Source organism: Euphorbia lathyris, chromosome 3 (assembly GCF_963576675.1).
Source record: "Euphorbia lathyris chromosome 3, ddEupLath1.1, whole genome shotgun sequence".
NCBI classification, from domain to species: domain Eukaryota; kingdom Viridiplantae; phylum Streptophyta; class Magnoliopsida; order Malpighiales; family Euphorbiaceae; genus Euphorbia; species Euphorbia lathyris.
The window spans coordinates 57437183-57462627 of NC_088912.1; the positions used below are offsets into that span (position 1 = coordinate 57437183).

At 33.8% G+C, this 25445-nt stretch overlaps 1 non-coding gene and 1 pseudogene across 1 annotated transcript; one reads left to right on the forward strand and one right to left on the reverse strand.

Moving 5' to 3' along the window:
- Positions 1–5249: 5249 nt before the first annotated feature.
- LOC136225173 (small nucleolar RNA R71) lies at positions 5250–5356 on the reverse strand. The gene has a single exon (XR_010686903.1). It is a non-coding gene; the product is annotated as a small nucleolar RNA R71 (small nucleolar RNA).
- Positions 5357–11727: 6371 nt separating this feature from the next.
- LOC136225199 (small nucleolar RNA R71) lies at positions 11728–11823 on the forward strand (annotated as a pseudogene).
- The last annotated feature ends 13622 nt before the right edge of the window (positions 11824–25445 follow it).

Sequence of the window (25445 nt, forward strand, 5' to 3'; positions counted from 1 at the left end):
CCCTTGAAGCGAACGAAACTCCCACCGAAGAGGTCAATCATATAGTCATGGCCTTTCTATCCTCCTTCTCCGAGCGAACTCTCGAAACCAATCTAAACACCGAAGACATACCCTTCATCAACACAACACCTTCTATTGATATTTACCTGATAAAGGATGATGGTCCTCCCTCCCCAAATGGTTTCAACTTAAACATTGATGACTTTTTTAGAACGATCCTCAACCTTCACCTGATGCTCCTTTAAAGAGACAAACCAAAAAGGAAAAAGGTGGTGAAGGCGCCTCCACAAACACTATCAATGTTCCTCGAAAAAAGGTGAGAAAACTCCTTATTGAACTCGAAGAATATGGTAGCACTGCCTCATATATTTCTGTTACTAAGAAAGAAATTTTGCTGGAGGAGACTACCAAAAAGCTATCCCGGACTTCCCGTCTCCGTTGAGTTCACATTCCCTTAGCTAAAGACACGTATTTCTCTAAGAAACGGGATAGGGAGATTGAAGTCATTGACTTAATGAACCCATTCCTAAAAGGAGAAAGGAGTATAAAGAAATGAGGGCTCAGATGAAAGCCGAAGGAAAACTTACTGTTCCTCAAGGGGTTAACTGGGAGACTGTTCATCAAATTACTAAGACAGTTACCCCTGAACAACTGACCAAGTACTCTCAATACGACCGTTTCAAAGTGAGCCTTCTTTTTCTTTATTTTTAGTAAATAATTTTATTCGCATAGAATTTAACTTGATTAAACTTTACTCCTAATTCTTAGTTTTGGTCTGCACTCTTCGGGAACCATCTGACCCTTCAGATTCTTGGTTTCACCGAAGATGTCGTACATCTTTCGGTGATGCCTAATGATGCTGAGTTCTTCGAGCATTTGGATGCTTTTGAAGCTTCTCGCGAAGCTTTAGAAAGAAAAGTTGCTGTAAGCTCCATTTCCTTTCTTGTTATTTTACTATTTTTACTTTTGTTTGGTTATTTACTCCTTCCTTGCTTTTCAGGATCTATCATCTACGACTTTGCTCATTGAACAATTTCATAATCTAGCTGAGAAATACCATGAGCTAAAGTCGAAGATGAACGATCAGTAACTTTCCACTGATGCAGCTCTAAAAGAACTGGACAATGTGCGAAGCGAGATATTTATAGCATAAGAAGAGCCGAACCAAACAAAGGAAAAGGCTTTGGCCTTAGAGAAAGCAGAGAAAATGACCCTTCAGAAAGCAGCTCATATTGACGAACTTGACGGACACATTGCCAAGAAAAATGATCTCATAAGAAAACATCTGCTAATCTGAAAGATCTACAAGCGAGGTATGATGTTGCCACAAATGATGCTGATAAACATCTGAAAGCGCAAAATTAGCTTGAAGACGAACTTGAAGCTTCGAAGAAAGAGCTTGATGCTTTAAAAGATTCGATGACCGAAGTCGTCCTGCAACTAGATTCGGACATAACAGATGCTAAAACAACAAATGATAAAGCTGAGAAAGCTGAGAAAACAACCTCCTTTGTTCAAGCTAATAATGATGAGCTTAGGGAAAAAATAGCTTCTCTAAATCAAGAAAAAATTAACTCCGAAGATCATTTCACCAAAGCGATCGAAGACTTGAAAAAACAAACTGTGGATACAATCGTGCAAGCAAAAGAAGAAGCTGAAGAGCTTGGAAACAAGAAATCTCTTCAATACTGAGTGAAATTTCTTCGAACTATGAGGGAGAAGATTCCCGAAGCCAATTTTGACTTCTGGGTTAATCTTTTCCCTCCGGAAGATCCAGATTACCCTATGATCCCGGATCAAGGAGAATTTCCCAATCCAAGACCTTTAGATGGGCTGAATGAATATATGGCTTTCTTTGCAATCTATCTGTTGCTTTTGTCTAATTTCTTAGATATATAAAAATTATATCTTATTCATTCGTTTTATGCGTAAATAAATCTGTTATCTGTTTTAGAATTTTTCGACTTGATGATTGTGGCTAGAATCCTTTAAACTTGCATAGGATTAGTCTTTGATTTAATAAAAAACGATTCCATGTAAGATTTATGAAAAGAAAGAGGATATTATTACTCATGTTTTTCAACTGCTAAAAAAGAAGGATTTACACAAGCTGAAGAAACTGAAATTGTTCTAAAAGAAATACAGACTATCGAAAGGTAGATTTACTGATAAAATTTCCTTAAAGACACAACATTCCGCGTCCTTGGAATGGATCTGCCTTCTAGATCTCGAAGCTTGTATGCATGGGTTCCTATGCATTCGTGAATATGAAGAGGTCCTTCCCAATTCCTTCCCAGTTCCCTTATCAACTCTGGATTATGAAGCATCAGCATTCCGCATAACTAGGTCTCCCACATAGAATTGTCTAGGCCTGACCCGTTTGTCATAGCTAGTTTTGACACGATTTTTATATGCAACTGATTTGATCAACGCTTCTTCTCTTCGTTCCTCCAAGAAATCCAATTTTCGGCTCATTGCTTCTTCATTCCCATCAATGGAAAAATACGTTGCTCTAGGACTAGAGGAACCTATTTCCACCGGGACGAAGGCCTCAACTCCATATGTAAGAGAAAAAAGGGTTTCACTAGTGGCGGACCTAAGGGTAATTCTATATGCCCATAGGACATGTTGCAATTGATCCACCCAGGACCCTTTTTCCTTTCCCAATCTTTTCTTTAATCCTTGAACAATTGTTCGGTTTGTCACTTCGATCATCCCACTTGTTTGAGGGTGGCCTACCGAAGAGAAACGAAGCTTGATGCCGAAATCTACACAGAATGTTCGGAAAGCTCTACAATCAAACTGCTTGCCATTATCTGTTATGATTGTGTGTGGAACCCCAAAACGACATATAACCATTAACTGGTGATGTAAGCTGAAGAAATTATGGCAACTGCTTCGGCTTCTACCCATTTGGAAAAATGATCCCCAGCCACAATCAAAATTTTCTTTTGTCCGCGCGCAGTTGGAAAAGCACCCACAATATCAATTCCCCATGTTGCAAAAAGCCAAGCTGGCTGAATCACTCTTAACACCGCCGCAGGGGATTGAATAATTGGGGCGAAAGATTGACACACCGAACACTTCTTCATAAACTTTGTCGCATCTTTGATCATTTTTTGCCAGAAAAATCCGTGTAACTGAGCTTTTTTGGCCAAAGCATCTCTCCCTTGATAGGACCCACACAAACCTTCATGGATCTCCTGCAAGATCCGACCTCCTTCCTCAAAGCTTACGCATTTCAACCATGGCCTATCAAAAGACCTTCGATACAAGACTCCCTCTATCACCGAGTATCTTCCTGCTTTGTGCAAAACTTGAATTTGCTCATTCTTCTCCTCTGGCAAAACACATGTCATTAGATATGAGTAAATTGGATAAAACCACTCGTCAGGGAGATCAATGACCATGACCTCCACTGATTGAATGCTGGAAACTGGGATACTACCAACTGAGAATAGCTTTATCTGGTTTGATAACATTAAGAATTCTTAACCCTTGTAACAATGCCTCATACTCAGCTACATTGTTAGACGATACAAAACCTAACTTAGCAGCGTAACGAAGCTTTTAATCTCCAAGACCTTTGATAAAAATCCCAATACCAGAACCATCCTTATTCGCGCTACCATCTACGAAAATTTCCCACATCGCCGAACTTGCTGGCACCAAACCTTGCTGATCAGGAATTTCTATCAAAAAATCAGCCAAAGCTTGGGCTTTGAATGCTTTTCGCAGTTTATACAGAAGAAAAAACAATACAAATTGATAATCTACAGAAATTCTCAAGAAGCATTCAGAGATATACTGAAGTTATCAAGATACAATAATTTCTAAGGCTTTAATTCCAGCATTGAAGGAAGCAAGATCGAGAGATACACTTCCTTGAGATACAAGATACAATTGAAAAAGACGAACTAGAGGCTTGACATCCTTACAGAGACAGTAAAAGGATTCACAACCCATATGCTCTCATCTGTTACAGTCTTTATTCTCTGTATTCTTTACTTTTGACATATGATCAACACTGTCAAATACTTGTTTATCAAAAACACAATTCAATCCAATGCAAATTATTTTATGTTCATCATTTCATTCCATTACTGCTTTATGAATATTCTAGGGAAATCCATATAAGCAAGATATAGAAATAGTTATCATTTTATGAAGTTAGAAGAGATTCAGTTCATAAAAGGATAATTGCATCACATCATCTACTTGTTTCGTTTTTAATTCTTATTTCCAATTCACTACGATAGGTCGAGGAATTGGGATTATTTATCTGAAAGCATCTAAGTTATTTAATCATGGATCGAGAGATTGGATTAAATATTCTTATCTGATACAACTGTAGTAAGATTGAAAAGTATTTACAAGTTTATATTTACCAAAAACCTTATTTGTATCCCGAGCTATGCACGGAATCAAAACCAAAGAAATCTAACTTAAGTTTTATTATTATTTTTAACCAAACTATTTTACAAACTTATTTATTTATTTTCTATAACCAAAAGAAAACGAATTAATAAATTAATCAGTTACAATAGTCAATCAGCGTTCTCTGTGTGAACGATATCTTATTATTACTACAAGCGGACCTTCCACTTGCGGAATTCGCCTAACAAGTTTTTGGCGCCGTTGCCGGGGAACGCTAGAGAGATTGACTTATATAAATCATTATTTTATTTATTCCGAATTTTGGTTTATAGACTTATATGAAATTCTTTCTAATTAGCAGGTACTAAGATTAAGAGTTTATGCGTCAGACACGAAGTGCTAAGCAGACACCAGAGCCTTATCAACCTAAGATTGAAAAGAATTTAAAGAAAAAGAAAAGAGCAAGGAAAAATAAGAACAAAAACAAAGAAAAGATGGCAGTACCGTAGAGATTAATGGACTACGCTGCACCAGGACTCAATGGAGTACCAGATGGGGTAGTGCGTCCACCGATTGTTGCAGAACAGTTTGATATCAAACCATCTTTATTGCAAATGTTACAAAATAGTGTCCAATACTATGGACTACCGAAGGAGAATCCGAACACTCACCTGGCAAGTTTTTTTGAGATTTGTGACACCTTTAAAATCAATAAGGTGACCGCAGATGATATTAAGCTTCGTCTTTTCCCATTTACATTAAAGGACAAGGCAAAAGCCTGGTTGAACTCACTTCCACTAGGAACAATCACCACTTGGGACCAACTACCCAAGAGTTTTCTATCCAAATTCTTTCCCCTAGCAAAAACAACAAGAATTGTCAAAGAGATTACATCATTCACCCAGCATGAAACTGAAACCATATATGAGGCATGGGAATGCTTTAAAGAATTCCAAAGGTTCTGCCAACACCATAACCTACCCAAAGAATTACTCATGCAAACCTTTTATAATGGTATTAACCCAACCACCCGAGGAACAATTGATGCGATGGCTGGAGGATCATTTATGAAAAAGACTTCTGCTGAAGCATTCGATCTGTTGGAAGAAATGGCAACAAACAGCAGTATGTGGCCAGTAGAAAGATCGCAAGTTACTAATGATAATAATGCTCCCGCCTCTTCTTCATTCTCGACAGTGAAAGGTATACATGAATTAGACCCCGTTACACTATTGCAAGCATAATTTTCTATTTTGTCTCATAAGATAGACAAATTACATACAAAAGTACAGAACCAATCTAATAATGATTGTAGTAATTTGGATACGGGAGAACAAGTTAATTATGTTCAAAATCGAAATAATCCTTATTCGAATACCTACAGCCAAGGATGGAGAAGTCATCCAAATTTTGGCTGGAAAGAAGGAAATAATTCCAACCAAGATAAGACAAACACTAACCACACCAGTGACCCACTAGGAAATCTCTCTTCTAAAATTGATAAATTTATTGATGGAATATGTGGAAAAATTGATCACCGGGACGGTAATTTTAAAAGAATCGAAAATAAATTCGATCAACTTTTCAAAAACCATTCATCTTCCATCCATAATCTAGAAGTACAGATCGAGCAATTAGCAAATGCCATCCCATGTAGAGGTCATGGCGGACTTCCTAGTAATATAGAAAGTAATCCTAGAGAACAAATGAAAGCTATCACTCTCAGATCAGGAAAAAAAATATATTAATCCTTATGCTACCAGTATTGAGACTAGAGTTTTACAGGAAAAAGAAACACATATCCTACAAGCATCGGCTATACCGAATTCTTATAATGATAATTTTGTCAAGGCTGCTAAAGAAGCCAGTACTAATACTTATAAACCTAAACCACCTTATCCTCAACGTACACGAAATAAAGATTACGATAAACAACTCATTAATTTTCTAGACAAACTGAAAAATATTCATATTAATCTATCATTTATGGATGCTATAACATAGATTCCTAATTATAGCAAATTTCTCAAAGATTTAATTGCTAAGAAAATTAGTTGGGAAGGAGCGTCTACAATTGCCCTTACGGAAGATTGTAGTTCCATAATTTCGAGTCAGGTACCAACAAAATTGATAACATCCGCCATAAAATATGAAGGATTAAGCTGAGAATATTCCCACAAGGGAGGATCAGAAGGAAGAAAAGATAAGATAAGATCCGCCTCCCTGGCATATATGGTGTACAGCTGTAAATACGGTGTCGTACCATGGGCCCATCCCGAGATCCGCCTAGAAGTGTACAGCTGGAAATACGATGTCGTACCATGGATCCATCCCAAGATCCGCCTATGAGAGAAATATGGGATCCGCCCCTCATGGCGATCCGCCCTTATGGAAACTGAGCAGGTATACGGCGAAGCTCACTATCATTAAACTAGCACTAATGATACCTTAAAGACCGTAAAAGCTCGGAGGTTAAAGGTCAGAGTTAAGCTGCATTAAAAGAGAATTACACTTCATTAAAAAGGCATTAAAAGGGAGTTATTACGGTTATCATTCAAACCTATATAAATACCCCTGTAACATGACAACAAAGGTACACTTACGCACTATTCTAAACCCTACTTTGTCATTTCAGTTTATTCTCTTAAGAAGATTACTGACTTAGGCATTGGAGTGTCCCCGGCCGATCCCAACGGCGCCTCGCTGATCTTACCGAGATTTTATGATCTCGGCCGAGATTCGGCCCCTGGTGGCTGAATTTCGCGCGTATTAACTCCGTTTGTGCAATTTTCTGGGTATAAATGCCCTGTATATTTGAATAAATGCATACCTTAACTTAAAAACACAAGTTTAAAACATTAAATTCAAGGAAAACCAAAGATTTATCCTTATTAAATGTTAATAATGAATCATTAAAGACCTTAAATAGAGTTTAATGAACAATTAATGGGCATTAAATCATACAAGTTAATTGATAGGTATTAATGTAAAGTAAAAACTCAAACATATACTAAAAACTCAAACAAATAAATGGATTATGAGACCGATTCATATTAGAATTTATGTGTTTTAAGTGTAATAAACTCATTCTGATATATGAAGAATCATTATTAAAAGTCATATAAGTTCATTTATATAAAATAACCTTAAATGAGTTTAGGAAAATGTATTATTATGTTCATCATTTCAAGAACTATTATAAGTTATTAACATTTAAAGGGATTTTTATTGATTAAGTGGTAATCATATAAAAATTGTAACAGAGATAAATCAGAATAAAAAGACAAAAGTGAGAAAGGAATTGAATTTTTATTGCATAATTCATATATACACAAATGAACTAAACATATATACAATGAAAAATTAAAATCAAACAAAACACAAATATTTACAAACTTAAAACCTAAACTAAATAAACTAATCTAAATACTCATCCCGTTGAATCGGGATTCGCATGGCCCTATAACGATCGATCTTCATCTGCACGAAGATTTGCCTTTCTTCCGCAGAAAGGAATCGCGGGCCTATCCTAAAGATACGTTTCACGAGGCCCTCACTTTCCAAAAATTCATAGTCTAATGTTGGAAAGGATTCAGCATCGCTCCAAGGAACAGAAATAGTTCCCTTGGCCCCGAGAATTATTCCACAGATGATATTGCCAAAACCAATCTTCTTGTCCTTAGATCGAGAAGCGGCAATGAGACCTTCCATCAAATTTTTTGAAGTATTGACGGTGTTCCCTTGGAAAATATCACCTAAAATATACAAGTATGTGTCTTGGACAACACTGCTAAAAGTGCGGCCAAATAAACTGTGACATAGAAACTTGTGCAGATACAACATCGAATTGGAGTTGATGGATTTGTTATAGGCGAGACGTGGATTGAAACGCCAGAAACCGGATAACATCCTCCAAATGTCTCTGGATGTCATATCTCTGCCAGGATGATAATTGGTTGTATCCCTTGGCGGAAAACCAAACCAGGCATGTAATTCAGGGTACCCAAATGTAAAGGTTTCGCCATCCCTGCTAAAACTCAGACGAACCCGACGTTTGTTCACGAAGCGAATAGTACAGAAAAATTCGAGAATCCAGTCTCCAATTATAAGAAACTTCATTTGAACAAACTTCGACCAGCCCAAATTTCTCAAGTAGCGATTCATATCCTCGCTAATTCCGAGTTCATCATTTAAGAACTCGTCCATATACAACATTCCTACAAAGAATGTGTAGCGAAGTTGATAATAACGGCGGCCTTCGTCATGGTTATGAATGGGAAATGGTGCACCATAGCGTTCTGACAAGTCAGGACGCTTATTACGTGCAGCAGCGATCTTCTTGGAAGATTGGCGCTTGGAAGTCATGGTTTTTGTAAGAGTAAAAAGTTTCTGAACTTTGTGAAAAGTTTGAAGAATTGAGAAGGAAATCAGAGTATAGATGAAAAGAAATGGAAAGTAATGAATCTGATCTTCTCTAATTATTTATAGGGATACTATGATGAATTAATGTGTCCGTTGGTTGCGAAAAGGTACAAATTCAGACCTCTTGGCATTGAAGAAACTCAATTTTTCGAGTTGAACAACAATGGTACATGAACTGAAGAAGAAAAAGGAAGAGACAGGTCTGATACGACCCGTGTCGCGACCGAGAATTGCTAATCTCGGTCGCGACACGCTGATTTCCTCTCGGAAATCAGGCGTCGAAACCCTGCTATCTGAATCTCGGTCTAGAATTTAAAAACTCGGTAAGATCAAATATGTTTCCTTCCTGACTTAGACAATTTTGAACGTGCGGAATCTCAACTGAGATTCCTGAAATCTCAACTGAGATTCCTGAATTTCTTCTAATTCAATTTATTTACCTAAAATCTGATTAAAAACATGACTTAAATATATTTTTATGTATTTTAAACTTGATATAAACTCATTTAAACACTAAAAATCATAAAATAAAATGTGTAAAAATAAATAAAAATAGAATTAAATTAAAAATAAAAGCTAAACTTAAAAATAAACAAAAGCGAAGCAATAAAATGTATGAAAATTAACGAATTAATCTTCATGAAATTTTGTTACAAACTTAATTTTCTTAATTGGAGCGTTTTCATAATAAATTTTGCATCTATTACCGTTAACCTTAAAACGAACTCCATTTGGTCCCTCAAGTTCTAAGGATCCATAGTCGAAAGTTTTAACGACTAAGAATGGTCCTGACCACCTATACTTAAGCTTACCTGGAAATAATCTGAGTCGTGAATTAAACAGCAACACCTTGTCTCCAACATGAAAGATTTTGACTTTAATTTTGGCATCGTGCCATTTTTTCACTTTCTCTTTATATTTTTTGCATTTTCGTAAGATAAATGACGTAATTCATCCAACTCATTTAAGTCGAATAAACGTTTCTTACCGGCTTCTTGTAAATCGTAATTAAGTGCTTTAATAGCCCAATAAACTTTATACTCTAATTCTACTGGTAAATGACAAGTTTTTCCATACACAAGTCGGTACAGTGTCATTCTTATAGGTGTTTTAAATGCAGTACGGTATGCCCATAACGCATTGTTAAGTTTACCAGACCAGTCTTTTCTTGAAGATGAAACTGTTTTCTCTAATATCCACTTGAGTTCTCTATTTGATATCTCCGCTTGACCATTCGATTGAGGATGGTATGGCGTAGATACACGGTGGTGTACTCCATATTTTCTCATAAGTGATTCAAAACTTCGGTTTATGAAATGGGTACCTCCATCACTTATCATAACTCTAGGGACTCCAAATCTACAGAATATGTCATCAAGAAACTTAACGACAACCTTAGCATCGTTTGTTGGGGTTGCAATTGCTTCAACCCACTTTGAAACATAATCTACGGCTACTAAAATATAAGTTTTACCAAAAGAAGGGGGAAAAGGACCCATGAAATCGATCCCCCACATGTCAAAGACTTCAACTTCTAACATATTTGTGAGAGGCATCTCATCTTTTCTTCCTAAATTCCCGGTTCTTTGACATATGTCACACCGAATAATAAACGAACGAACGTCTTTAAACAATGTAGGCCAAAAGAATCCACATTCTAATATCCTAGCTACTGTTTTACTAACGTCGTTATGCCCTCCATAAGAGCTTGAATGGCATTCTGACATTATAGACTCGTATTCATCTTCACTAACGCATCTCCTAATTATACCATCACCACAAGTTTTGAACAAGAAATGATCCTCCCAAAAATACTTTTTAATATTGGAAAAGAATTTTTTCCTTTGTTGGAAACTTAACCCTTCTGGAACAATGTTATCCGCATACTATGGTAACATGTCACTTTTTATCTGATAGAGATATTCATCAGGGAAATCATCTCGTATACCGACAGTTTCACCGATAGGACCGTTTTCATCTTCAAGTCTTGATAGATGATCGGCGACAAGGTTTTCTACTCCCTTTTTGTCTTTAATTTCTATATCAAATTCTTGTAATAACAAAACCCATCTAATAAGACGCGGTTTTGCATCTTTCTTAGCAAATAGATACCTTAAAGCTGCGTGATCGGTATATATAATAACTTTAGATCCTAGCAGATAGGACCTAAACTTATCACATGCAAAAACTACTGCTAGCATTTCTTTTTCGGTTGTGGTGTAATTTAACTGTGCACCGGAAAATGTGTGACTGGCATAATAAATAACATGAAGCTTCTTATCCTTCCTTTGACCTAAAACACATCCTACGGCTAAGTCACTTGCATCACACATAATTTCAAAAGGTAAATCCCAATCAGGTTTAGCAATTATTGGTGCACTGACTAAAGCTGTTTTCAATGTTTCAAAAGCTTTAACACAATCTTCATTAAAATCAAAGGTTGAATCTTTCATGAGTAAATTAGTAAGTGGTTTGGAAATTACAGAAAAGTTTTTAATAAATCTTCTGTAAAAACCTGCATGTCCTAAAAATGACCGTACTCCCTTAACAGTAGTTGGAGGGGGTAATTTCTCTATCACTGAAGTTTTTGCTCTATCCATTTCTAATCCTTTTTCAGATATCTTATGACCTAAAACAATTCCCTCGTCAACCATGAAATGATATTTTTCCCAGTTTAAAACTAAATTCATCTCTTCACATCTAGATAACACTTTATCTAAATTTTCTAAACATGCATCAAATGACCCTTTATCTAAAGACTTTTTCTAAACACTTTATCTAGATAACACTTTATCTAAAGTTCTCTTGCTTGGGCGGATGTCTTCTTCATAAATAACCCTCCCGACATAGCATCTAATGAACCTCTAGTTGTAGGATTCAATCCATTATAAAATGTTTGCATTAAAAGTGCATCGGGCAATTGGTGGTGTGGCATAAACGTTGAAGTTCTTTAAAACGTTCCCAAGCCTCATAAAGAGTTTCATTATCATTCTGAGAAAAAGATGTTAACTCTTTTATGACTCTTGCGGTTTTTGCTAAAGGAAAATATTTTGATAAGAATGCTTGGGCTAGTTGTTCCCAAGTCACAAATGATGCGCCTGGCATAGAAGTTAACCATTCTTTGGCTCTATCCTTCAAAGTGAAAGGAAAGAGTCGAAGTTTGATTGCTTCGACAGTCACATCTGGTATTTTAAAAGTGTCACAAATTTCAAGGAAATTTGTCAAATGGGTGTTAGGATTTTCGTTAGGTAACCCATAAAATGTCACGTTATTTTGCAACATATTAAGCAAAGAGGGATTAATTTCAAATTGGTTTGCCGTGATTCTGGGTCTAACGATACTATTGGTTACACCGGCCACCCCTAGCCTAGCGTATTCCATAAGTGTTGGTGGATTTGCCATATTTTCTGGCTCGGAATTTTGTTTGTTTTTGTTTTTCTTGTCTTTCTTTTTCTTTTTAAGTGACTTCTCAATTTCTGGATCTAACGGGTTTGGTGCAATGCCTGAACTTCGAGAACTGCGCATGAACTTGAAATTTTGCACGAACCGAAACTACCTTCAAAACAGAATTGAAAAATAAATATGTTAGTAAATTAAAATTAATAAATTATAAAAGTTAAAATAAGTATGTATAAACCTAGATTCGAAATAAAATACGAAAAATCTAAATTTTTGTTAAAAAATTTGGCGTTCCCCGGCAACGGCGCCAAAAACTTGTTGAGCGATTTCCGCAAGTGCACGGTTTCACTTGTAGTAATAAAAAGATATTGATCCCACAGGGAATGTTTTTCAACAAAAACTTATTTATGTGTAGATTAAATACGACTTAAGGTTTATAGAAATAGATAATCGTTATTTGAAATTGGTTTTGAAATTGATAGAATAAGAATTAGGTTAGAATATGTAGAATGGTAGAAATCAATTCTGTTTTGAAAATGAATTACAAAACAGAAACGTTTAGTGTCTAAAATAAGAGATTTATTGTGTTCGTTTGCATTAAGCAAAGAAAACAACTTTAAACTTTGTATAAATTATAAAAGTGTAATAATGTAAACTCCTTCAATTAAAGGGCTTTGAACCGTAGATAATCCTCCTACGGTCGGGTTAGATTGCTACCTTAACCAAATTAATTCTCAAAGAATGAATTTGCCTAAGTGTTCAACAAAGTTTCCTTGTAAAGATATTGAATTTAACTACGTTTTAATGAAAACACCAGAACTCACTTCGGATCCTTTACAGAAGTGATACATAAAAATATATTGAATTGCATGAACTTTATTAGATGAAGTGTGAATTTGATACAAGTTTACAGAGAATAAAAAGAATGGAAGCATTCAAAACGACATGAGAGTTCCGGGTCGTCAATCCTTTCCTCAAACCTCGTTAGAGTTTGTCAGGCTCCGGGGTCGAATCCGCTACTTAATCTTCTCGCTGAATCTTCGGAATAGAGATGGTTCTTCTACTACCAAAATGTAAACTAATCTTGAAACAGATCTTAATCTAAATGCTACTGTGTATGTAATTATTTGATAAACAATGTGTGTACATCATATCGTTTTTACAAAATCGAACTTTCTAACTCTGAATCGTGTTTGACTCAGAATTTCTGCATAAATTCTGTACGAAATCTTAACTCTCAATTATTATTCTTCAACTCTGAATCAACTCTTTATTTATAGATATTGAAGAGTCGTGTCTAGGGGACGTGTCTACTATGAAGAGACGTTTCTATCCAATCGAACGGACGCGTATCTTTGAAATCGAACATGTGTAAGATGTGCTGCCTGAAAATCTGAAGTTACCGAGATACTAAAATCTCTACCGAGATTAGGGGGTAGATTTTGTCTTTGAAAATTGGAGGAGAGGAATAGCTGGAAGACGTGTCTCGCGACCGAGAATAGGGAATCTCGGTCGCGACACGGGTGATTATTCCCAGCGTTTGACTTCGTAACGGTGCGTTTGATTTTCGTTGTCTTTGACTCTTTTCGTAGGGTTTTTCCTTCGTTTCTGACCTCTTTTCGTTCCTATTTGGATTTTACCAAATATTTAGGCACCTTGCATGAAAGAAACATATTCGGACGTAAAAGTACTCTAAATAGATATAAACAACACAAATTCGTAGCAGAACTAATGTAAATAATGATGATATTTTAGGTATATTTTGGGCTTAACAGAGCACTGAATCTACCACAAGGAATACGTCCTTCGAAGCCCACTTAATCGGTCCATCACCAATGGTGACCTGCAAATGAACACTCCCTAATAGAGGTACAAAATGCCCAGAGATTCCCATCAGTGGTGACAGAGTAGGAACTAACCTGTAATGATCTAATTTTAGCGCTTCATACGCCTTCTTGGCAATTATATTTACTGAACTCCTCGTATCAATCAACACTCTTCGAACCTTATAATCCTCTACATTAATCTCAATTATCAAGGCATCATTATGTGTATGTTGCTTAAAATTCCCGAAGGAAAAATTTACCGAAGAACTAGCAATTCTTTCCTTACTCTTCTCCAACCTCTTTTGCTTGGCCGAACGATCCTCCCTTGGCCCTCCAGCAATTACATTAATAACGCCCCTTGGGGCCCTTTCCTCATGATGCTTGTCCTTCAGCTCTTTGACCTTGATAGCTTTCTTCAAAAATTTGTCTAACTTTCCAGCTTCGGCCATCTTATTGAGCCCAGCCGCCAATTGCCTACAATCTTCGGTGTCGTGCCCCTTAGTCTTATGAAATTCACAATGCAGGTCATTGTGCCTTTGGCCTAAAGACTTTAACTTCGAAGGGTACTGAATATGTTGCTTATTGGTCTCTACCCAATGCAGAACTTCCTTTCTAGGGCCATTCAAAGATATGTAGTTACGATCTACATTTTCTTTAAACTTCTTCTGCTCCTCCTTGCCCCTGTCGCCCTTCCCCTCCATAGGTTGATAAACCGAAGTCAGTCTTTCCTTCAATAAAGGATTCAGGCAATGGCTATCCCATTTCACAAAGTCTCTAGCTCTCCTTATTAAATATGGAAACGTATGAGGCCTCTTGGTTGTTAGCTCTTTGGAAAGATCCTTACTCCGGCAATTGCCTGCCATAACTTCCACGGCTGCCTCCACATTCAAATTCTTTATCTGGATTGCAACTCTCTGAAATCTTTCCACCCATTCTTCAAAAATTCATTCAGATCTTGAACCAAGTAGTTCAGATCCTGCATAGTTTTACTTTCTGGAATGGTGGTTATAAAATGATCATAGAATTCCTGGGACATTTGCCTGAACGACCGAATAGATCCTGGCAACAGCTGATCACACCAGTATGCCGCCGAAACTCTCAAAGTTGTTGCAAATAATCTACACATGACCGCATCAGTGGCCATAGTAGACTGCAAGGCTCTTTGAAAATTCTTGACGTGGAGTGTAGGATCAATCATCTCATTGTAATCTTTCAACACATGATACTTAAATCCTATTGGCATCTTCTGGCTCATGATCACCGCACTCAAAGGGGTTTCAATTTCAATAGTCGTGTTAAGCCCAAAATATACCTAAAATATCATTAATATTCACGTTAGTTTTGTTATGAATTCGTGCTATTTGTATCTATTTAGAGTACTTTTACGTTCGAATATGTTTCTTTGATGCAAGGTACCTAAATATTTGGTAAAATCCAAATAGGAGCAAAAACGGATCAAAAATGAAGGAAAACCCCTAAGTTTCGAGCCAAAAAGACGAGAAATTCAGCGCACCGATATGAAGGACGGGAACGAAGTCAGAACCGGGAGGAAAAACCCGTGTCGCGATCGAGATTCCCAAATCTCGATCGCGACACGCTCCTATCAAGCACTTTGCCTGTTCATTCTGAAGAATTAAAACTGCTCCCCTCATCTCGGCAGAGATTCTGAAATCTCGGTAGGATCAGCAGGTTTTTCAGCACCAAATTCACATGTTTTAATTTCAAGAAGCACGTCTGTTCGGGTGGATAAAAATGTCTCTTCACAACGGACACGACCCTTCAACATCTATAAATAAAGAGTTGGTTTGAGAGTTCAAGAGAGTTAGATTAATTAAGATTAGAGAGCAGAATTTATGTATAAATTCTGAGTCAGAAACAATTCAGAGTTAGAATTCAATTTTGTAAAAGCAATCTGATGTACACAAATTGTTCTTAGATTTCTTACAAACACAGTAGCAATTAAGTTTATATTAAGAATTGTTCGAAGACGAGTTTACATTTTGGTAGAAGACACATCATCTCTATTCCGAAGATTCAACAAGAAGATCAAACAGCGGAGGCGACCCAGAGTCTGACAAACTCAAACGAGGTTTGAGGAAAGGATTGACAACCCGGAACTCAAAATTAGTTCAGATGCTTATCATGTTTCCTTTTCTCTATTAACTTGTATCGATTCACAAATTCTATAATAAAAGTTTACGTAATTCAATATATCTTTCTGTAGTTACTTTGATAATTTCTTCAAAGTAAGATTCTGGTGTTTTCATTAAAACATATTTAATTCACATAGTTATAAGGAAACTTTGTTGAACACTTGAGAGAATTTATATTTACGGATGATATGATCGTTAGGTCGGCTTATCAGAAATAAGTATTAATTTGATTAAGGTAGAAATCTACTCCGATCCGGAGAGATTTCTACGGTTCAAAGCCTTTTAATTGAAGGAATTTACCTTTTGTTACACACTTATAATCTTTACAAAGTTTAAGTTGATATTTTTGCTTAATGCAAATGAGTTTAACGCTTTTCTTACTTTTAACGCTAAAAGTTTTTGCCTTGTAATCCAATCTCAAGACAGAATTGTTTTCTAAATTTCTAAACATAAAGTTCTAATCTGGTTCTTATTAGTTAAATTCATCACAATCCAATTCAATTAAATGATTTTCTATAATATAAACCTAAAGACGTATTTAAACGGTATAAAAATAAGTTTTTGTGAAAAAATGTTCCTTGTGGGATCGATATCTTTTTATTACTACAAGAGAAACCGTGCACTTGCGGAAATCGCTCAAAAAGTCGTAGAGCCCTTAGACTGGAAACCCTCCTCCTTCATAGCCTGTCGAAATTCACCCATAATAAGATTGCACATTTCTTCCTTTAAAGAAAGATCTTTCTGCTTCGCCGGCTCCACATTACGAGGCTCATGAGACTTAGATTCCTCCAGAGAATCATACCGATCGTATCTTCTTCTCTTCGGGGATCTTGTTTTTCCTCTAGCCAAAGGTCGGGGTCTGACAGGTGAGGGTGAATATCTCCTATATTGAGGACTATCAGATCTTTCCCTTGATCTTCCTCTCCTCTTTTCTGGCTGAGATTCTCCCGTATGATCTTTCCTTCTAGGACATGTTTTCACCGCGTGATGCACTGTAGGACACACAACAGAACTTCCTCTATCCTCATTCCTACCCCCCCCCCCTTCTTGGCCTCCAACAACTCCAAACGCATAGCCTCCATTTGAGAAGCATGCTCCACCTCAACAAATTCATGTATTCTTGAACAGAACCCATGTTGTAAATGAGTTGCTTTGTTAAATTATCCATGAAGCATCGTTGCTCAGACTCTAATGATCCCAGGCAAGCCTCAATTTGGTGATCAAGGCCTGAGGTAACAAATAGAGGGGGAATGGACTGTTCCAAGAATCTAGTAGGCCATGATTTACGATAGCGGAAGAACTGGGAACAGCCTCTCCTCTCTGATTAGGTAAAATTGGAAATTGAACCATTGGTTGAGCAATGGGTGGGGTATTTTGCTAGAAAAGAGGCTCCATTGTGGGCTGGACCACCGATGACTAAACATTAACCATTCTTTTCGTGAAAGGAACCACCTTCACTACACCAAAATGTTACCGTCATTTTGTAACTTGTTTTCATAATCAAGATTCCGATCACCTGCAAATACAAGAACCGTTAGAAAAAGGGCCGGGGATTGGCGAGTCAATTGATAATATGAGAGAATATCAAAGACTTAGAGAGAAAGTATTTAAAGTAGTTAGAATCAGTTACTTTAACTCTATAGTGGTTCAACTATTTATAAATAACAAAAAATGATATATAAACACGTGGCAGCTTCTGATAAGTCAGCAAACCTTATTTTTGCATGCCACTGCATTTATGAACATAAGAAGCATACACTTGGAGTCCATCGTTCTGATTGGTCCACGTGTCCTTCAATACACCTTTTGACTGATTACCTTCGGCCATACTGAAATGCCCGAAGGATGGCTTCGGCCCGTGCCCGATCCTACCTAAAGGTTTCTCTTTCTTCTTTGTACTAGGCCGGGTTATCTGAGCATCATAATTCATAGTGGGCCCATTTGTTATGAACCCAAATGAATTAATACTATAACATATAAACTGAGGTTTACGTGACATAATTAATATAAAGTGAGACTTAATTTACATGACATAAAAATTGAGGTTTATGTAAACCTTTCAACTTTACGTAAATCCTCCACTCTTAGATATAATTTGCGTGAGGTGAGATTTATTTTACAAAAAGTTATTTTACCACAAAAATCTCTAGTGTCGTGAAAAAATGAGGTTTGTGCAAATAAATCCTCTACTATTAGATATAATTTATATAAAGTGAGAATTCATTTATGTTAAGTAGTTATTTTAGAAAAAAAATCTCTAACTTTGAGAAAAAATTGAGGTTCACGTAAAACTTTTCAACTTTACACAAATCTTATACTATTAGACATAATTTACATAAAGTGAGACTTAATTTACGTAAAGTTGTTATTTTACAAAAAAAAAATCTCTAACTGCAAAAAAAAAATTAAGGTTCACATAAAACCTCTAAACTTTACGTAAATCCGTTATTGTTAGACATAATTTATGTAAAGTCTTTATTTTACAAAAGAAATGTTTAACTTTGTAAAAAAAATTGAGGTTTATGTAAAATCTTTCAAATATGGGTAAATCGACTATTATTAGACATAATTTAAGTAAAATTATTATTTTACAAAAAAAAAAACTCTAACTTCACGAAAAATTTGAGGTTCAGGTAACACTTTTCAACTTTACGTAAATCCAATATTGTTAGATATAATTTACATAAAGTGAAACTAAATTTACATAAAATATTTATTTTATAAAAAAAAAACTCTTAACTTCATGAAAAAATTGAGGTTCACGTAAAATCTTTCTACTCTACATAAATCCTCTACTATTAGCCTAAATTACTTAAAGTGAGACTTAATTTACGCAAAACTGTTATTTTGCAAAAAAAAATCTCTAACATAGCGAAAATTTTGAGGTTTATGTAAAAATCTTTCAACATTACCTAAATCTTTTATTTTTAATCATAATTTATGTAAAATTGTACTTTTACAAAAAAAACATCATTAATTTTGTAAAAAAGAGTTTTAAGTAAAACCTTTGAATTTTATGTAACTCCTTTACTTTTAGACATAATTTACGTAAAGTTGGACTAAATTTATATAAAGTTCTTATTTTACAAAAATAAATCAAAAAATTTATGAAAAGTAGAGTTTTGCGTAAAACTTTTGAACTTGTATGTAAATAATTTTTTTAGACATAATTTACGTAAAGTTGGACTAAATTTATGTAAACTTGTTATTTTATAAGAAAAAATTCACAAATTTTGTAAAAAAATAGAGTTTTACGCAAAACCTTTGAACTTTACGTAAATCATTTAATTTTAGACATGATTTACGTAAAGTTGGACTAAAGTTACATAAAGTTGTTTTTTATAATAAAAAACTCCATAACTTTGCAAAAAACACACAAGTTATGCGTAATACCTTTGAACTTTACGTAAATCCTTTATTTTTTATCATAATTTCCGTAAAGCTGAACTAAATTTATGTAAACTTGTTATTCTATAAGAAAAAATCCATAAAATTTGTGAAAAATAAAGTTTTACGTAAAACCTTTGAACTTTATGTAAACTTTTGTTTTTAGACATAATTCATATAAATTTGGACTAAATTTACGTAAAGGTGTATTTTTACAATAAAAACTTAATAAATTTACAAAAATAAACGAGTTTTACATAAATCCTTTAACTTTTACATAAATCCTTTATTTTTAGACATAATTTACGTAAAGTTTGACTAAGTTTAGGTAAACTTGTTATTTTATAAGAAAAAATCCACAAACTTTATGAAAAATAAAGTTTTACATAAAATCTTTGAACTTTACATAAGTCTTTTATTTTTAGTCATAATTTACGTACAATTGGACTAAATTTACGTAAAGTTGTATATTTACAAAAAAAAAAAGAATCAACAACTTTGCAAAAAAAAAATGAGTTTTACTTAAAACATTTGAACTTTATGTAAATCCTTTATTTTTAGATATAATTTACGCAAAGTTGGACTACATTTTCATAAACTTGTTATTTTATAAGAAAAAATTCATAATTTTTTTTATGAATAATAGAGTTTTACCTAAAACCTTTGAATTTTACGTAAATCATTTAATTTTAGATATAATAGTTGGACTAAAATTATGTAAAGTTGTATTTTTACCATAAAAAATCAATAAATTTGAAAAAAAAATTGAGGTTTACGTAAAACCGTTGAACTTTATGTAAATCCTTTATTTTTAGAGATAATTTATGTAAAGTTTGACTAAATTTATGAAAAATTTGACTAAATTTACGTAAAGTTGTATTTTTACAATAAAAAATCAATAACTTTGAAAAAAGGAGTTTTATGTAAAACCTTTGAACTTCCGTAAATCCTTTATTGATATAATTTACGTAACGTTGGACTAAACTTGCATAAACTTGTTATTTTATAAGAAAAAATCCACAAACTTTGTGAAAAATATAGTATTACGTAAAACCTTTGAACTTATGTAAATCCATTATTTTTAGACACAATTTATGTAAAATTTGACTAAATTTATGTAAACATGCTATTTTATAAGGAAAAATCCACAAACTTTGTAAAAAATAGAGTTTTACGTAAAACCTTTGAACTTTACATAAATCATTTAATTTTAGACATAATTTACGTAAAGTTGGGCTAAATTTACATAAATTTGGACTAAATTTATGTAAAGTTGTATTTTTACAATAAAAAAACTCAATAACTTTGGAAAAAACGAGTGTTATGTAAAACCTTTAAACTTTACATAAACCCTTTTGTTTTTAGACATAATTTACGTAAAATTGGACTAAATTTATGTAAACTTATTATTTTATAAGAAAAATTCACAAAATTTGTGAAAAATAGAGTTTTACATAAAACTTTTAAACTTTACATAAATCTTTTATGTTTTAAACATAATTTAGGTAAAGTTTGACTAAATTTACGTCAAGTTTTTTGTTGTATTTTTACAATAAAAAATCAATAACTTTGAAAAGAAAAATGAGTTTTATGTAAAACCTTTGAACTTATGTAAATCCATTATTTTTAGACATAATTTACGTAAAGTTAGACTAAATATACATAAACTTGTTATTTTATAAGAAAAAATCCACAAACTTAGTGAAAAATATAGTTTTGCCTAAAACCTTTGAAATTTACGTAAATCATTTAATTTTAGACATAATCTACGTAAAGTTGTATTAATAACTTTGTAAAAAAACACGAGTTTTACGTAAAATCTTTAAACTTTACGTAAATCCTTTAATTTTAGACATAATTTATATAAAGTTGGACTAAATTTACGTAAACTTGTTATTTTATAAGAAAAATTCCACTGAAAAATAGAGTTTTAAGTGAAACCTTTGAACTTTACGTAAATCTTTTATTTTTAGACATAATTACGCAAATTTGGACGAAATTTACGTAAAATTATATTTTTACAATAAAAAAACTCAATAAGTTTGCAAAAAAAAAAAAAACGGGTTTTACATAAAACCTTTGAACTTTACGTAAATCCTTTATTTTTAGACATAATTTACGTAAAGTTTGACTAAATTTATGTAAACTTATTATTTTGTAAGAAAAAATCTATAAATTTTTATGAAAAATCGATACGTTTCCTTTGAATTTTATATAAATCATTTAATTTTAGATATAATTTATGTAAAGCTGGACTAAATTTATATAAAGTTATATTTTTTAGATTTAATTTACATAAAATGAGACTAAATTTATATAAAATATTTATGTAAAAAAATAACTAAACTTGATTCCTAAAAAACAATAGTAAAATAGCAGGTTACAAAAATAAATTTTGAAAAAATTAATTATAGGGTAAATAATTTATCAGATCCACTATAAGGGACTAAACCTAACATTACTATTGGTTATTTAACTCGAAATCTAGTTTAAGCGACTTAAAGCCCTTAACCACTCAAACCAACCTTAATTAGTTCACATATAAGGATTAATATGAGTAATATCATCAACATAATATTTTAAATTATCAATTATAAATATAATTTAATTAAAAGTAATTATATATCAACTAGTTTATTATTATTATTGTTATTATTATTTATAAGAAATTTATTATTATTATCATTTTGGCCTAATGCTTCTTCAGTCCCCTTAACTTGTCCAAATTAGTCATTTTACCCCTCCAACTCATCGAATGTTCTATTTGTTCACTTAACTCCATAAAAATGGTATTTTCTTAACTTGTCCAAAGTGGTCATTTTACCCCTCCACAACTCATCGAATGTCCTATTTACTCCCTTAACTCCATAAAAATGGTATTTCTCACCCCTTATGATCCTATTTACCCCTTAACTCCATAAAAGTGGTATTTCTTACCCCTTTATAGTGCAAAATTAATAGAACTTATTCAAATGAGTTTAAAATTTTTTTTAGTATTAATTTTTTTTTATTTTTTTTAATTTGATAATTATATTGATCCTTCATGTGTTTATTACAATAATGTTGTATTACAATAATTAGATAATCAAAATTTAACTAGTAAAAAAAATTGAAAAGAGAATGAGTGAATAAAAGATACAAATAACAAGAACATTAATATAAACAAGTTAAAGATATTATATGTAGGGATAAGGTACCAAAACAGGCCTATGGGGAAAGTATCAATTTAGGTTTCACGTACAAAATAGCACCAATATAGTTTTGACATTTAAAAAATGGTACCAATTTAGGCCTCGATAACGGATTATAAGGGGTGAGAAATACCACTTTTGTGGAGTTAATGGGGTAAATAGGACATTCTATGAGTTCGGGGTAAATGGACAAGTTGAGGGGGTGAAAAAGACCACTTTTATGGAGTTAAGGGGGGTAAATAGAATATTCGATGAATTGAAGGGGTAAAATGACCAATTTGGCCAAGTTAAGGAGGCTGGGGGAGCATTAGGCCTATCATTTTTTATAGTTTGTCTATTCTTTTATGGAAAAATTACAAAATTGGGTCAAATCGGAGACTCATTTATATATTTAACCCATTTAACCAACCTACTACATATTTAGACTATATTATTGTGACTTTCCCAAAATACCACAACCTTTCATCTTCCCCTTCCTCTTCCTTGCACGGTTTATCTTCCCCTTCCCAGACCTTTGATCTTCCTCCCTTCCTTTATATTGCGAAATCTGCACTAATTTCTTCATCACCATGTCTTTCCCTTCTTCCTCTCTTTATCTCTTGATTCTTCATCTTCCTATTTTCTAGAAAATTAAGCCATGGTTTTTCATCTTCCTGTTTCTTCTTGTCTCTTGGTTTCTTTCTTCTTGTGCGGATTGAAGACATCGTTATTTTGATTGTTTTTCTGCGTTTATCATATGGTTATTGATGATTTCAATGGTAAAAGGCGGAAAAAATGTAAGTATCTACTGTTTTCTCTTCATTTTTTTTCCAGAAAATCACTTCGTGAAATGAGTTTTGTGAAGGTCTACGAGGAAAAAGAGGCTGAAACGGACGATTTTACTTTGCGAAACCAGATTCCGCGAAGTCTGCAAAGAGAAATGTTCATGATTTTTACCTTCGCAGACTTCGCATATTCTACTTTCGTGAAGTAAAATCATCTGTTTACTGTTACATCTCTTCGCCAACTTTGCATAATCTATTTTTGCAAAGTAAAATCGTCATTTTTTCTGTTACATTTCTCTTCGTAGACTTCGCGTATTCTGCTTTTGCGAAGCCAAATTGTCCTTTTTCTTGCTAACACGACTTAATTTTTGTGAAGGTGGTTGAATACAAAACATCAAATTCAAGTACCCATTTATCTTGAATACAAAGGCGGTGTATTGGGATGTAGGGGTGGGAACCTGCCTATTTTCTTTGGATTCTTTCCTCAAAAGAAAAATCACCACAAATTTTGGATTCCATTTCTTAAACTTGGAGTTCCATTTTTTATCTCAAAATGACGCTTATTCCGCCGATTTTTCTTTGCTTCTGGGATTTAGAGTTTAGGTTTTGAATTATTGTTGTAATCTTGTTGTAAATTTTGATAATGTTATGATTTTAATGTTGTTATTGTTGCAATCTTGTTGTAAATTTGGATAATGTTATGATTTTAATGTTAGAATTATTGTTGCACCCTTGTTGTTATGACTTTTTTTTGTTACATACCACTTCGCATATTTCGCAATATACGAAGTATGCGAAGATAATATTGCTTTAAAACACGTCTTTTATTTCGCATATTGCGAAATCTGCGAAAATGAAAGTTATTCGGCGAATTAGTATTGTCTTAGAATGCTTCACATCTATCTATATACTTAAATCTGCTTACATCTTGCTGACATGGCAACCTCTCATTTTTTCCCGTAATTATCTTATTTTTGGATTTTTTTATTGCCTACTGCTGAGAACACACGCTCATCTCATCGTGATTTCCTCAATATCTGCCCTCTCTCTCCATGACCTAACCTCCTAAATGGTTTCATCTTATTATCAGTGTCCCTTTTCTCGCCCTCTCTCCCCATTTGAAGTCTGCCGTTATATTTCTCCTTCCCTCTCTTCTCATTTGTATCTCCTCTTATTCCTATGTTCCAAGTTTCCTTTTCCAGAGTCATTTTTGGTTGATAGAAATATAAAACAGATGTCTTCATCCATAGTTTCTCAAATTTGTTTAAATTTTGGGTAATTTTTAGCTTCAACAAAAAACTACAATTACAATCATCTCTTTTGAGTTATTGCCTTATCTCTCTAACCTTTTTTTTATGTTGCAGTGTTCATTGATGACAGCTTTTTCTTAGTGATATAATTTCATAGAATTGCAATCGGCTATCTCCTTAAACTGGTGCGTTTTTATTCGTTTCCTAAATTTGTTTACTCTTTTTGCGTTTCTCCACAAGGTTAATGATTCTTGATTGATACACTTTCTTTTACATCTGATTTTTTAAATTTTTATTTTCCACCAGTTCTTGCTATTACAGTTCACTTTCATTGATTCAATTCTGTAAAAATTGAATATTCTGGTTTCTACAGAAGTGATAATTGTTGGTCCCTTATAAGGTTGCAAGTATAGTTCCAAGGGGGGGGGGTTTAGGAACTATTTAAACTTTTTTCGCAATTAGGGCAGACTTCTTTTTCTAAGGAAAAAGGTTTTAACAGCGACGCTGAGTAAACAGCAAGATACTGGCTTAGTCAACTGGTGACTAGGTCAGTTTCTTGGCTTGAGTCAGGAGATAGCACTTAGAGTCTATTCCTGAGCTCAGACGTTTAACACGCACAACTCAACTTGACCTCTTTACTTGGTCAGTTTTTGGTTATTTTAAGCAAGCAATATAA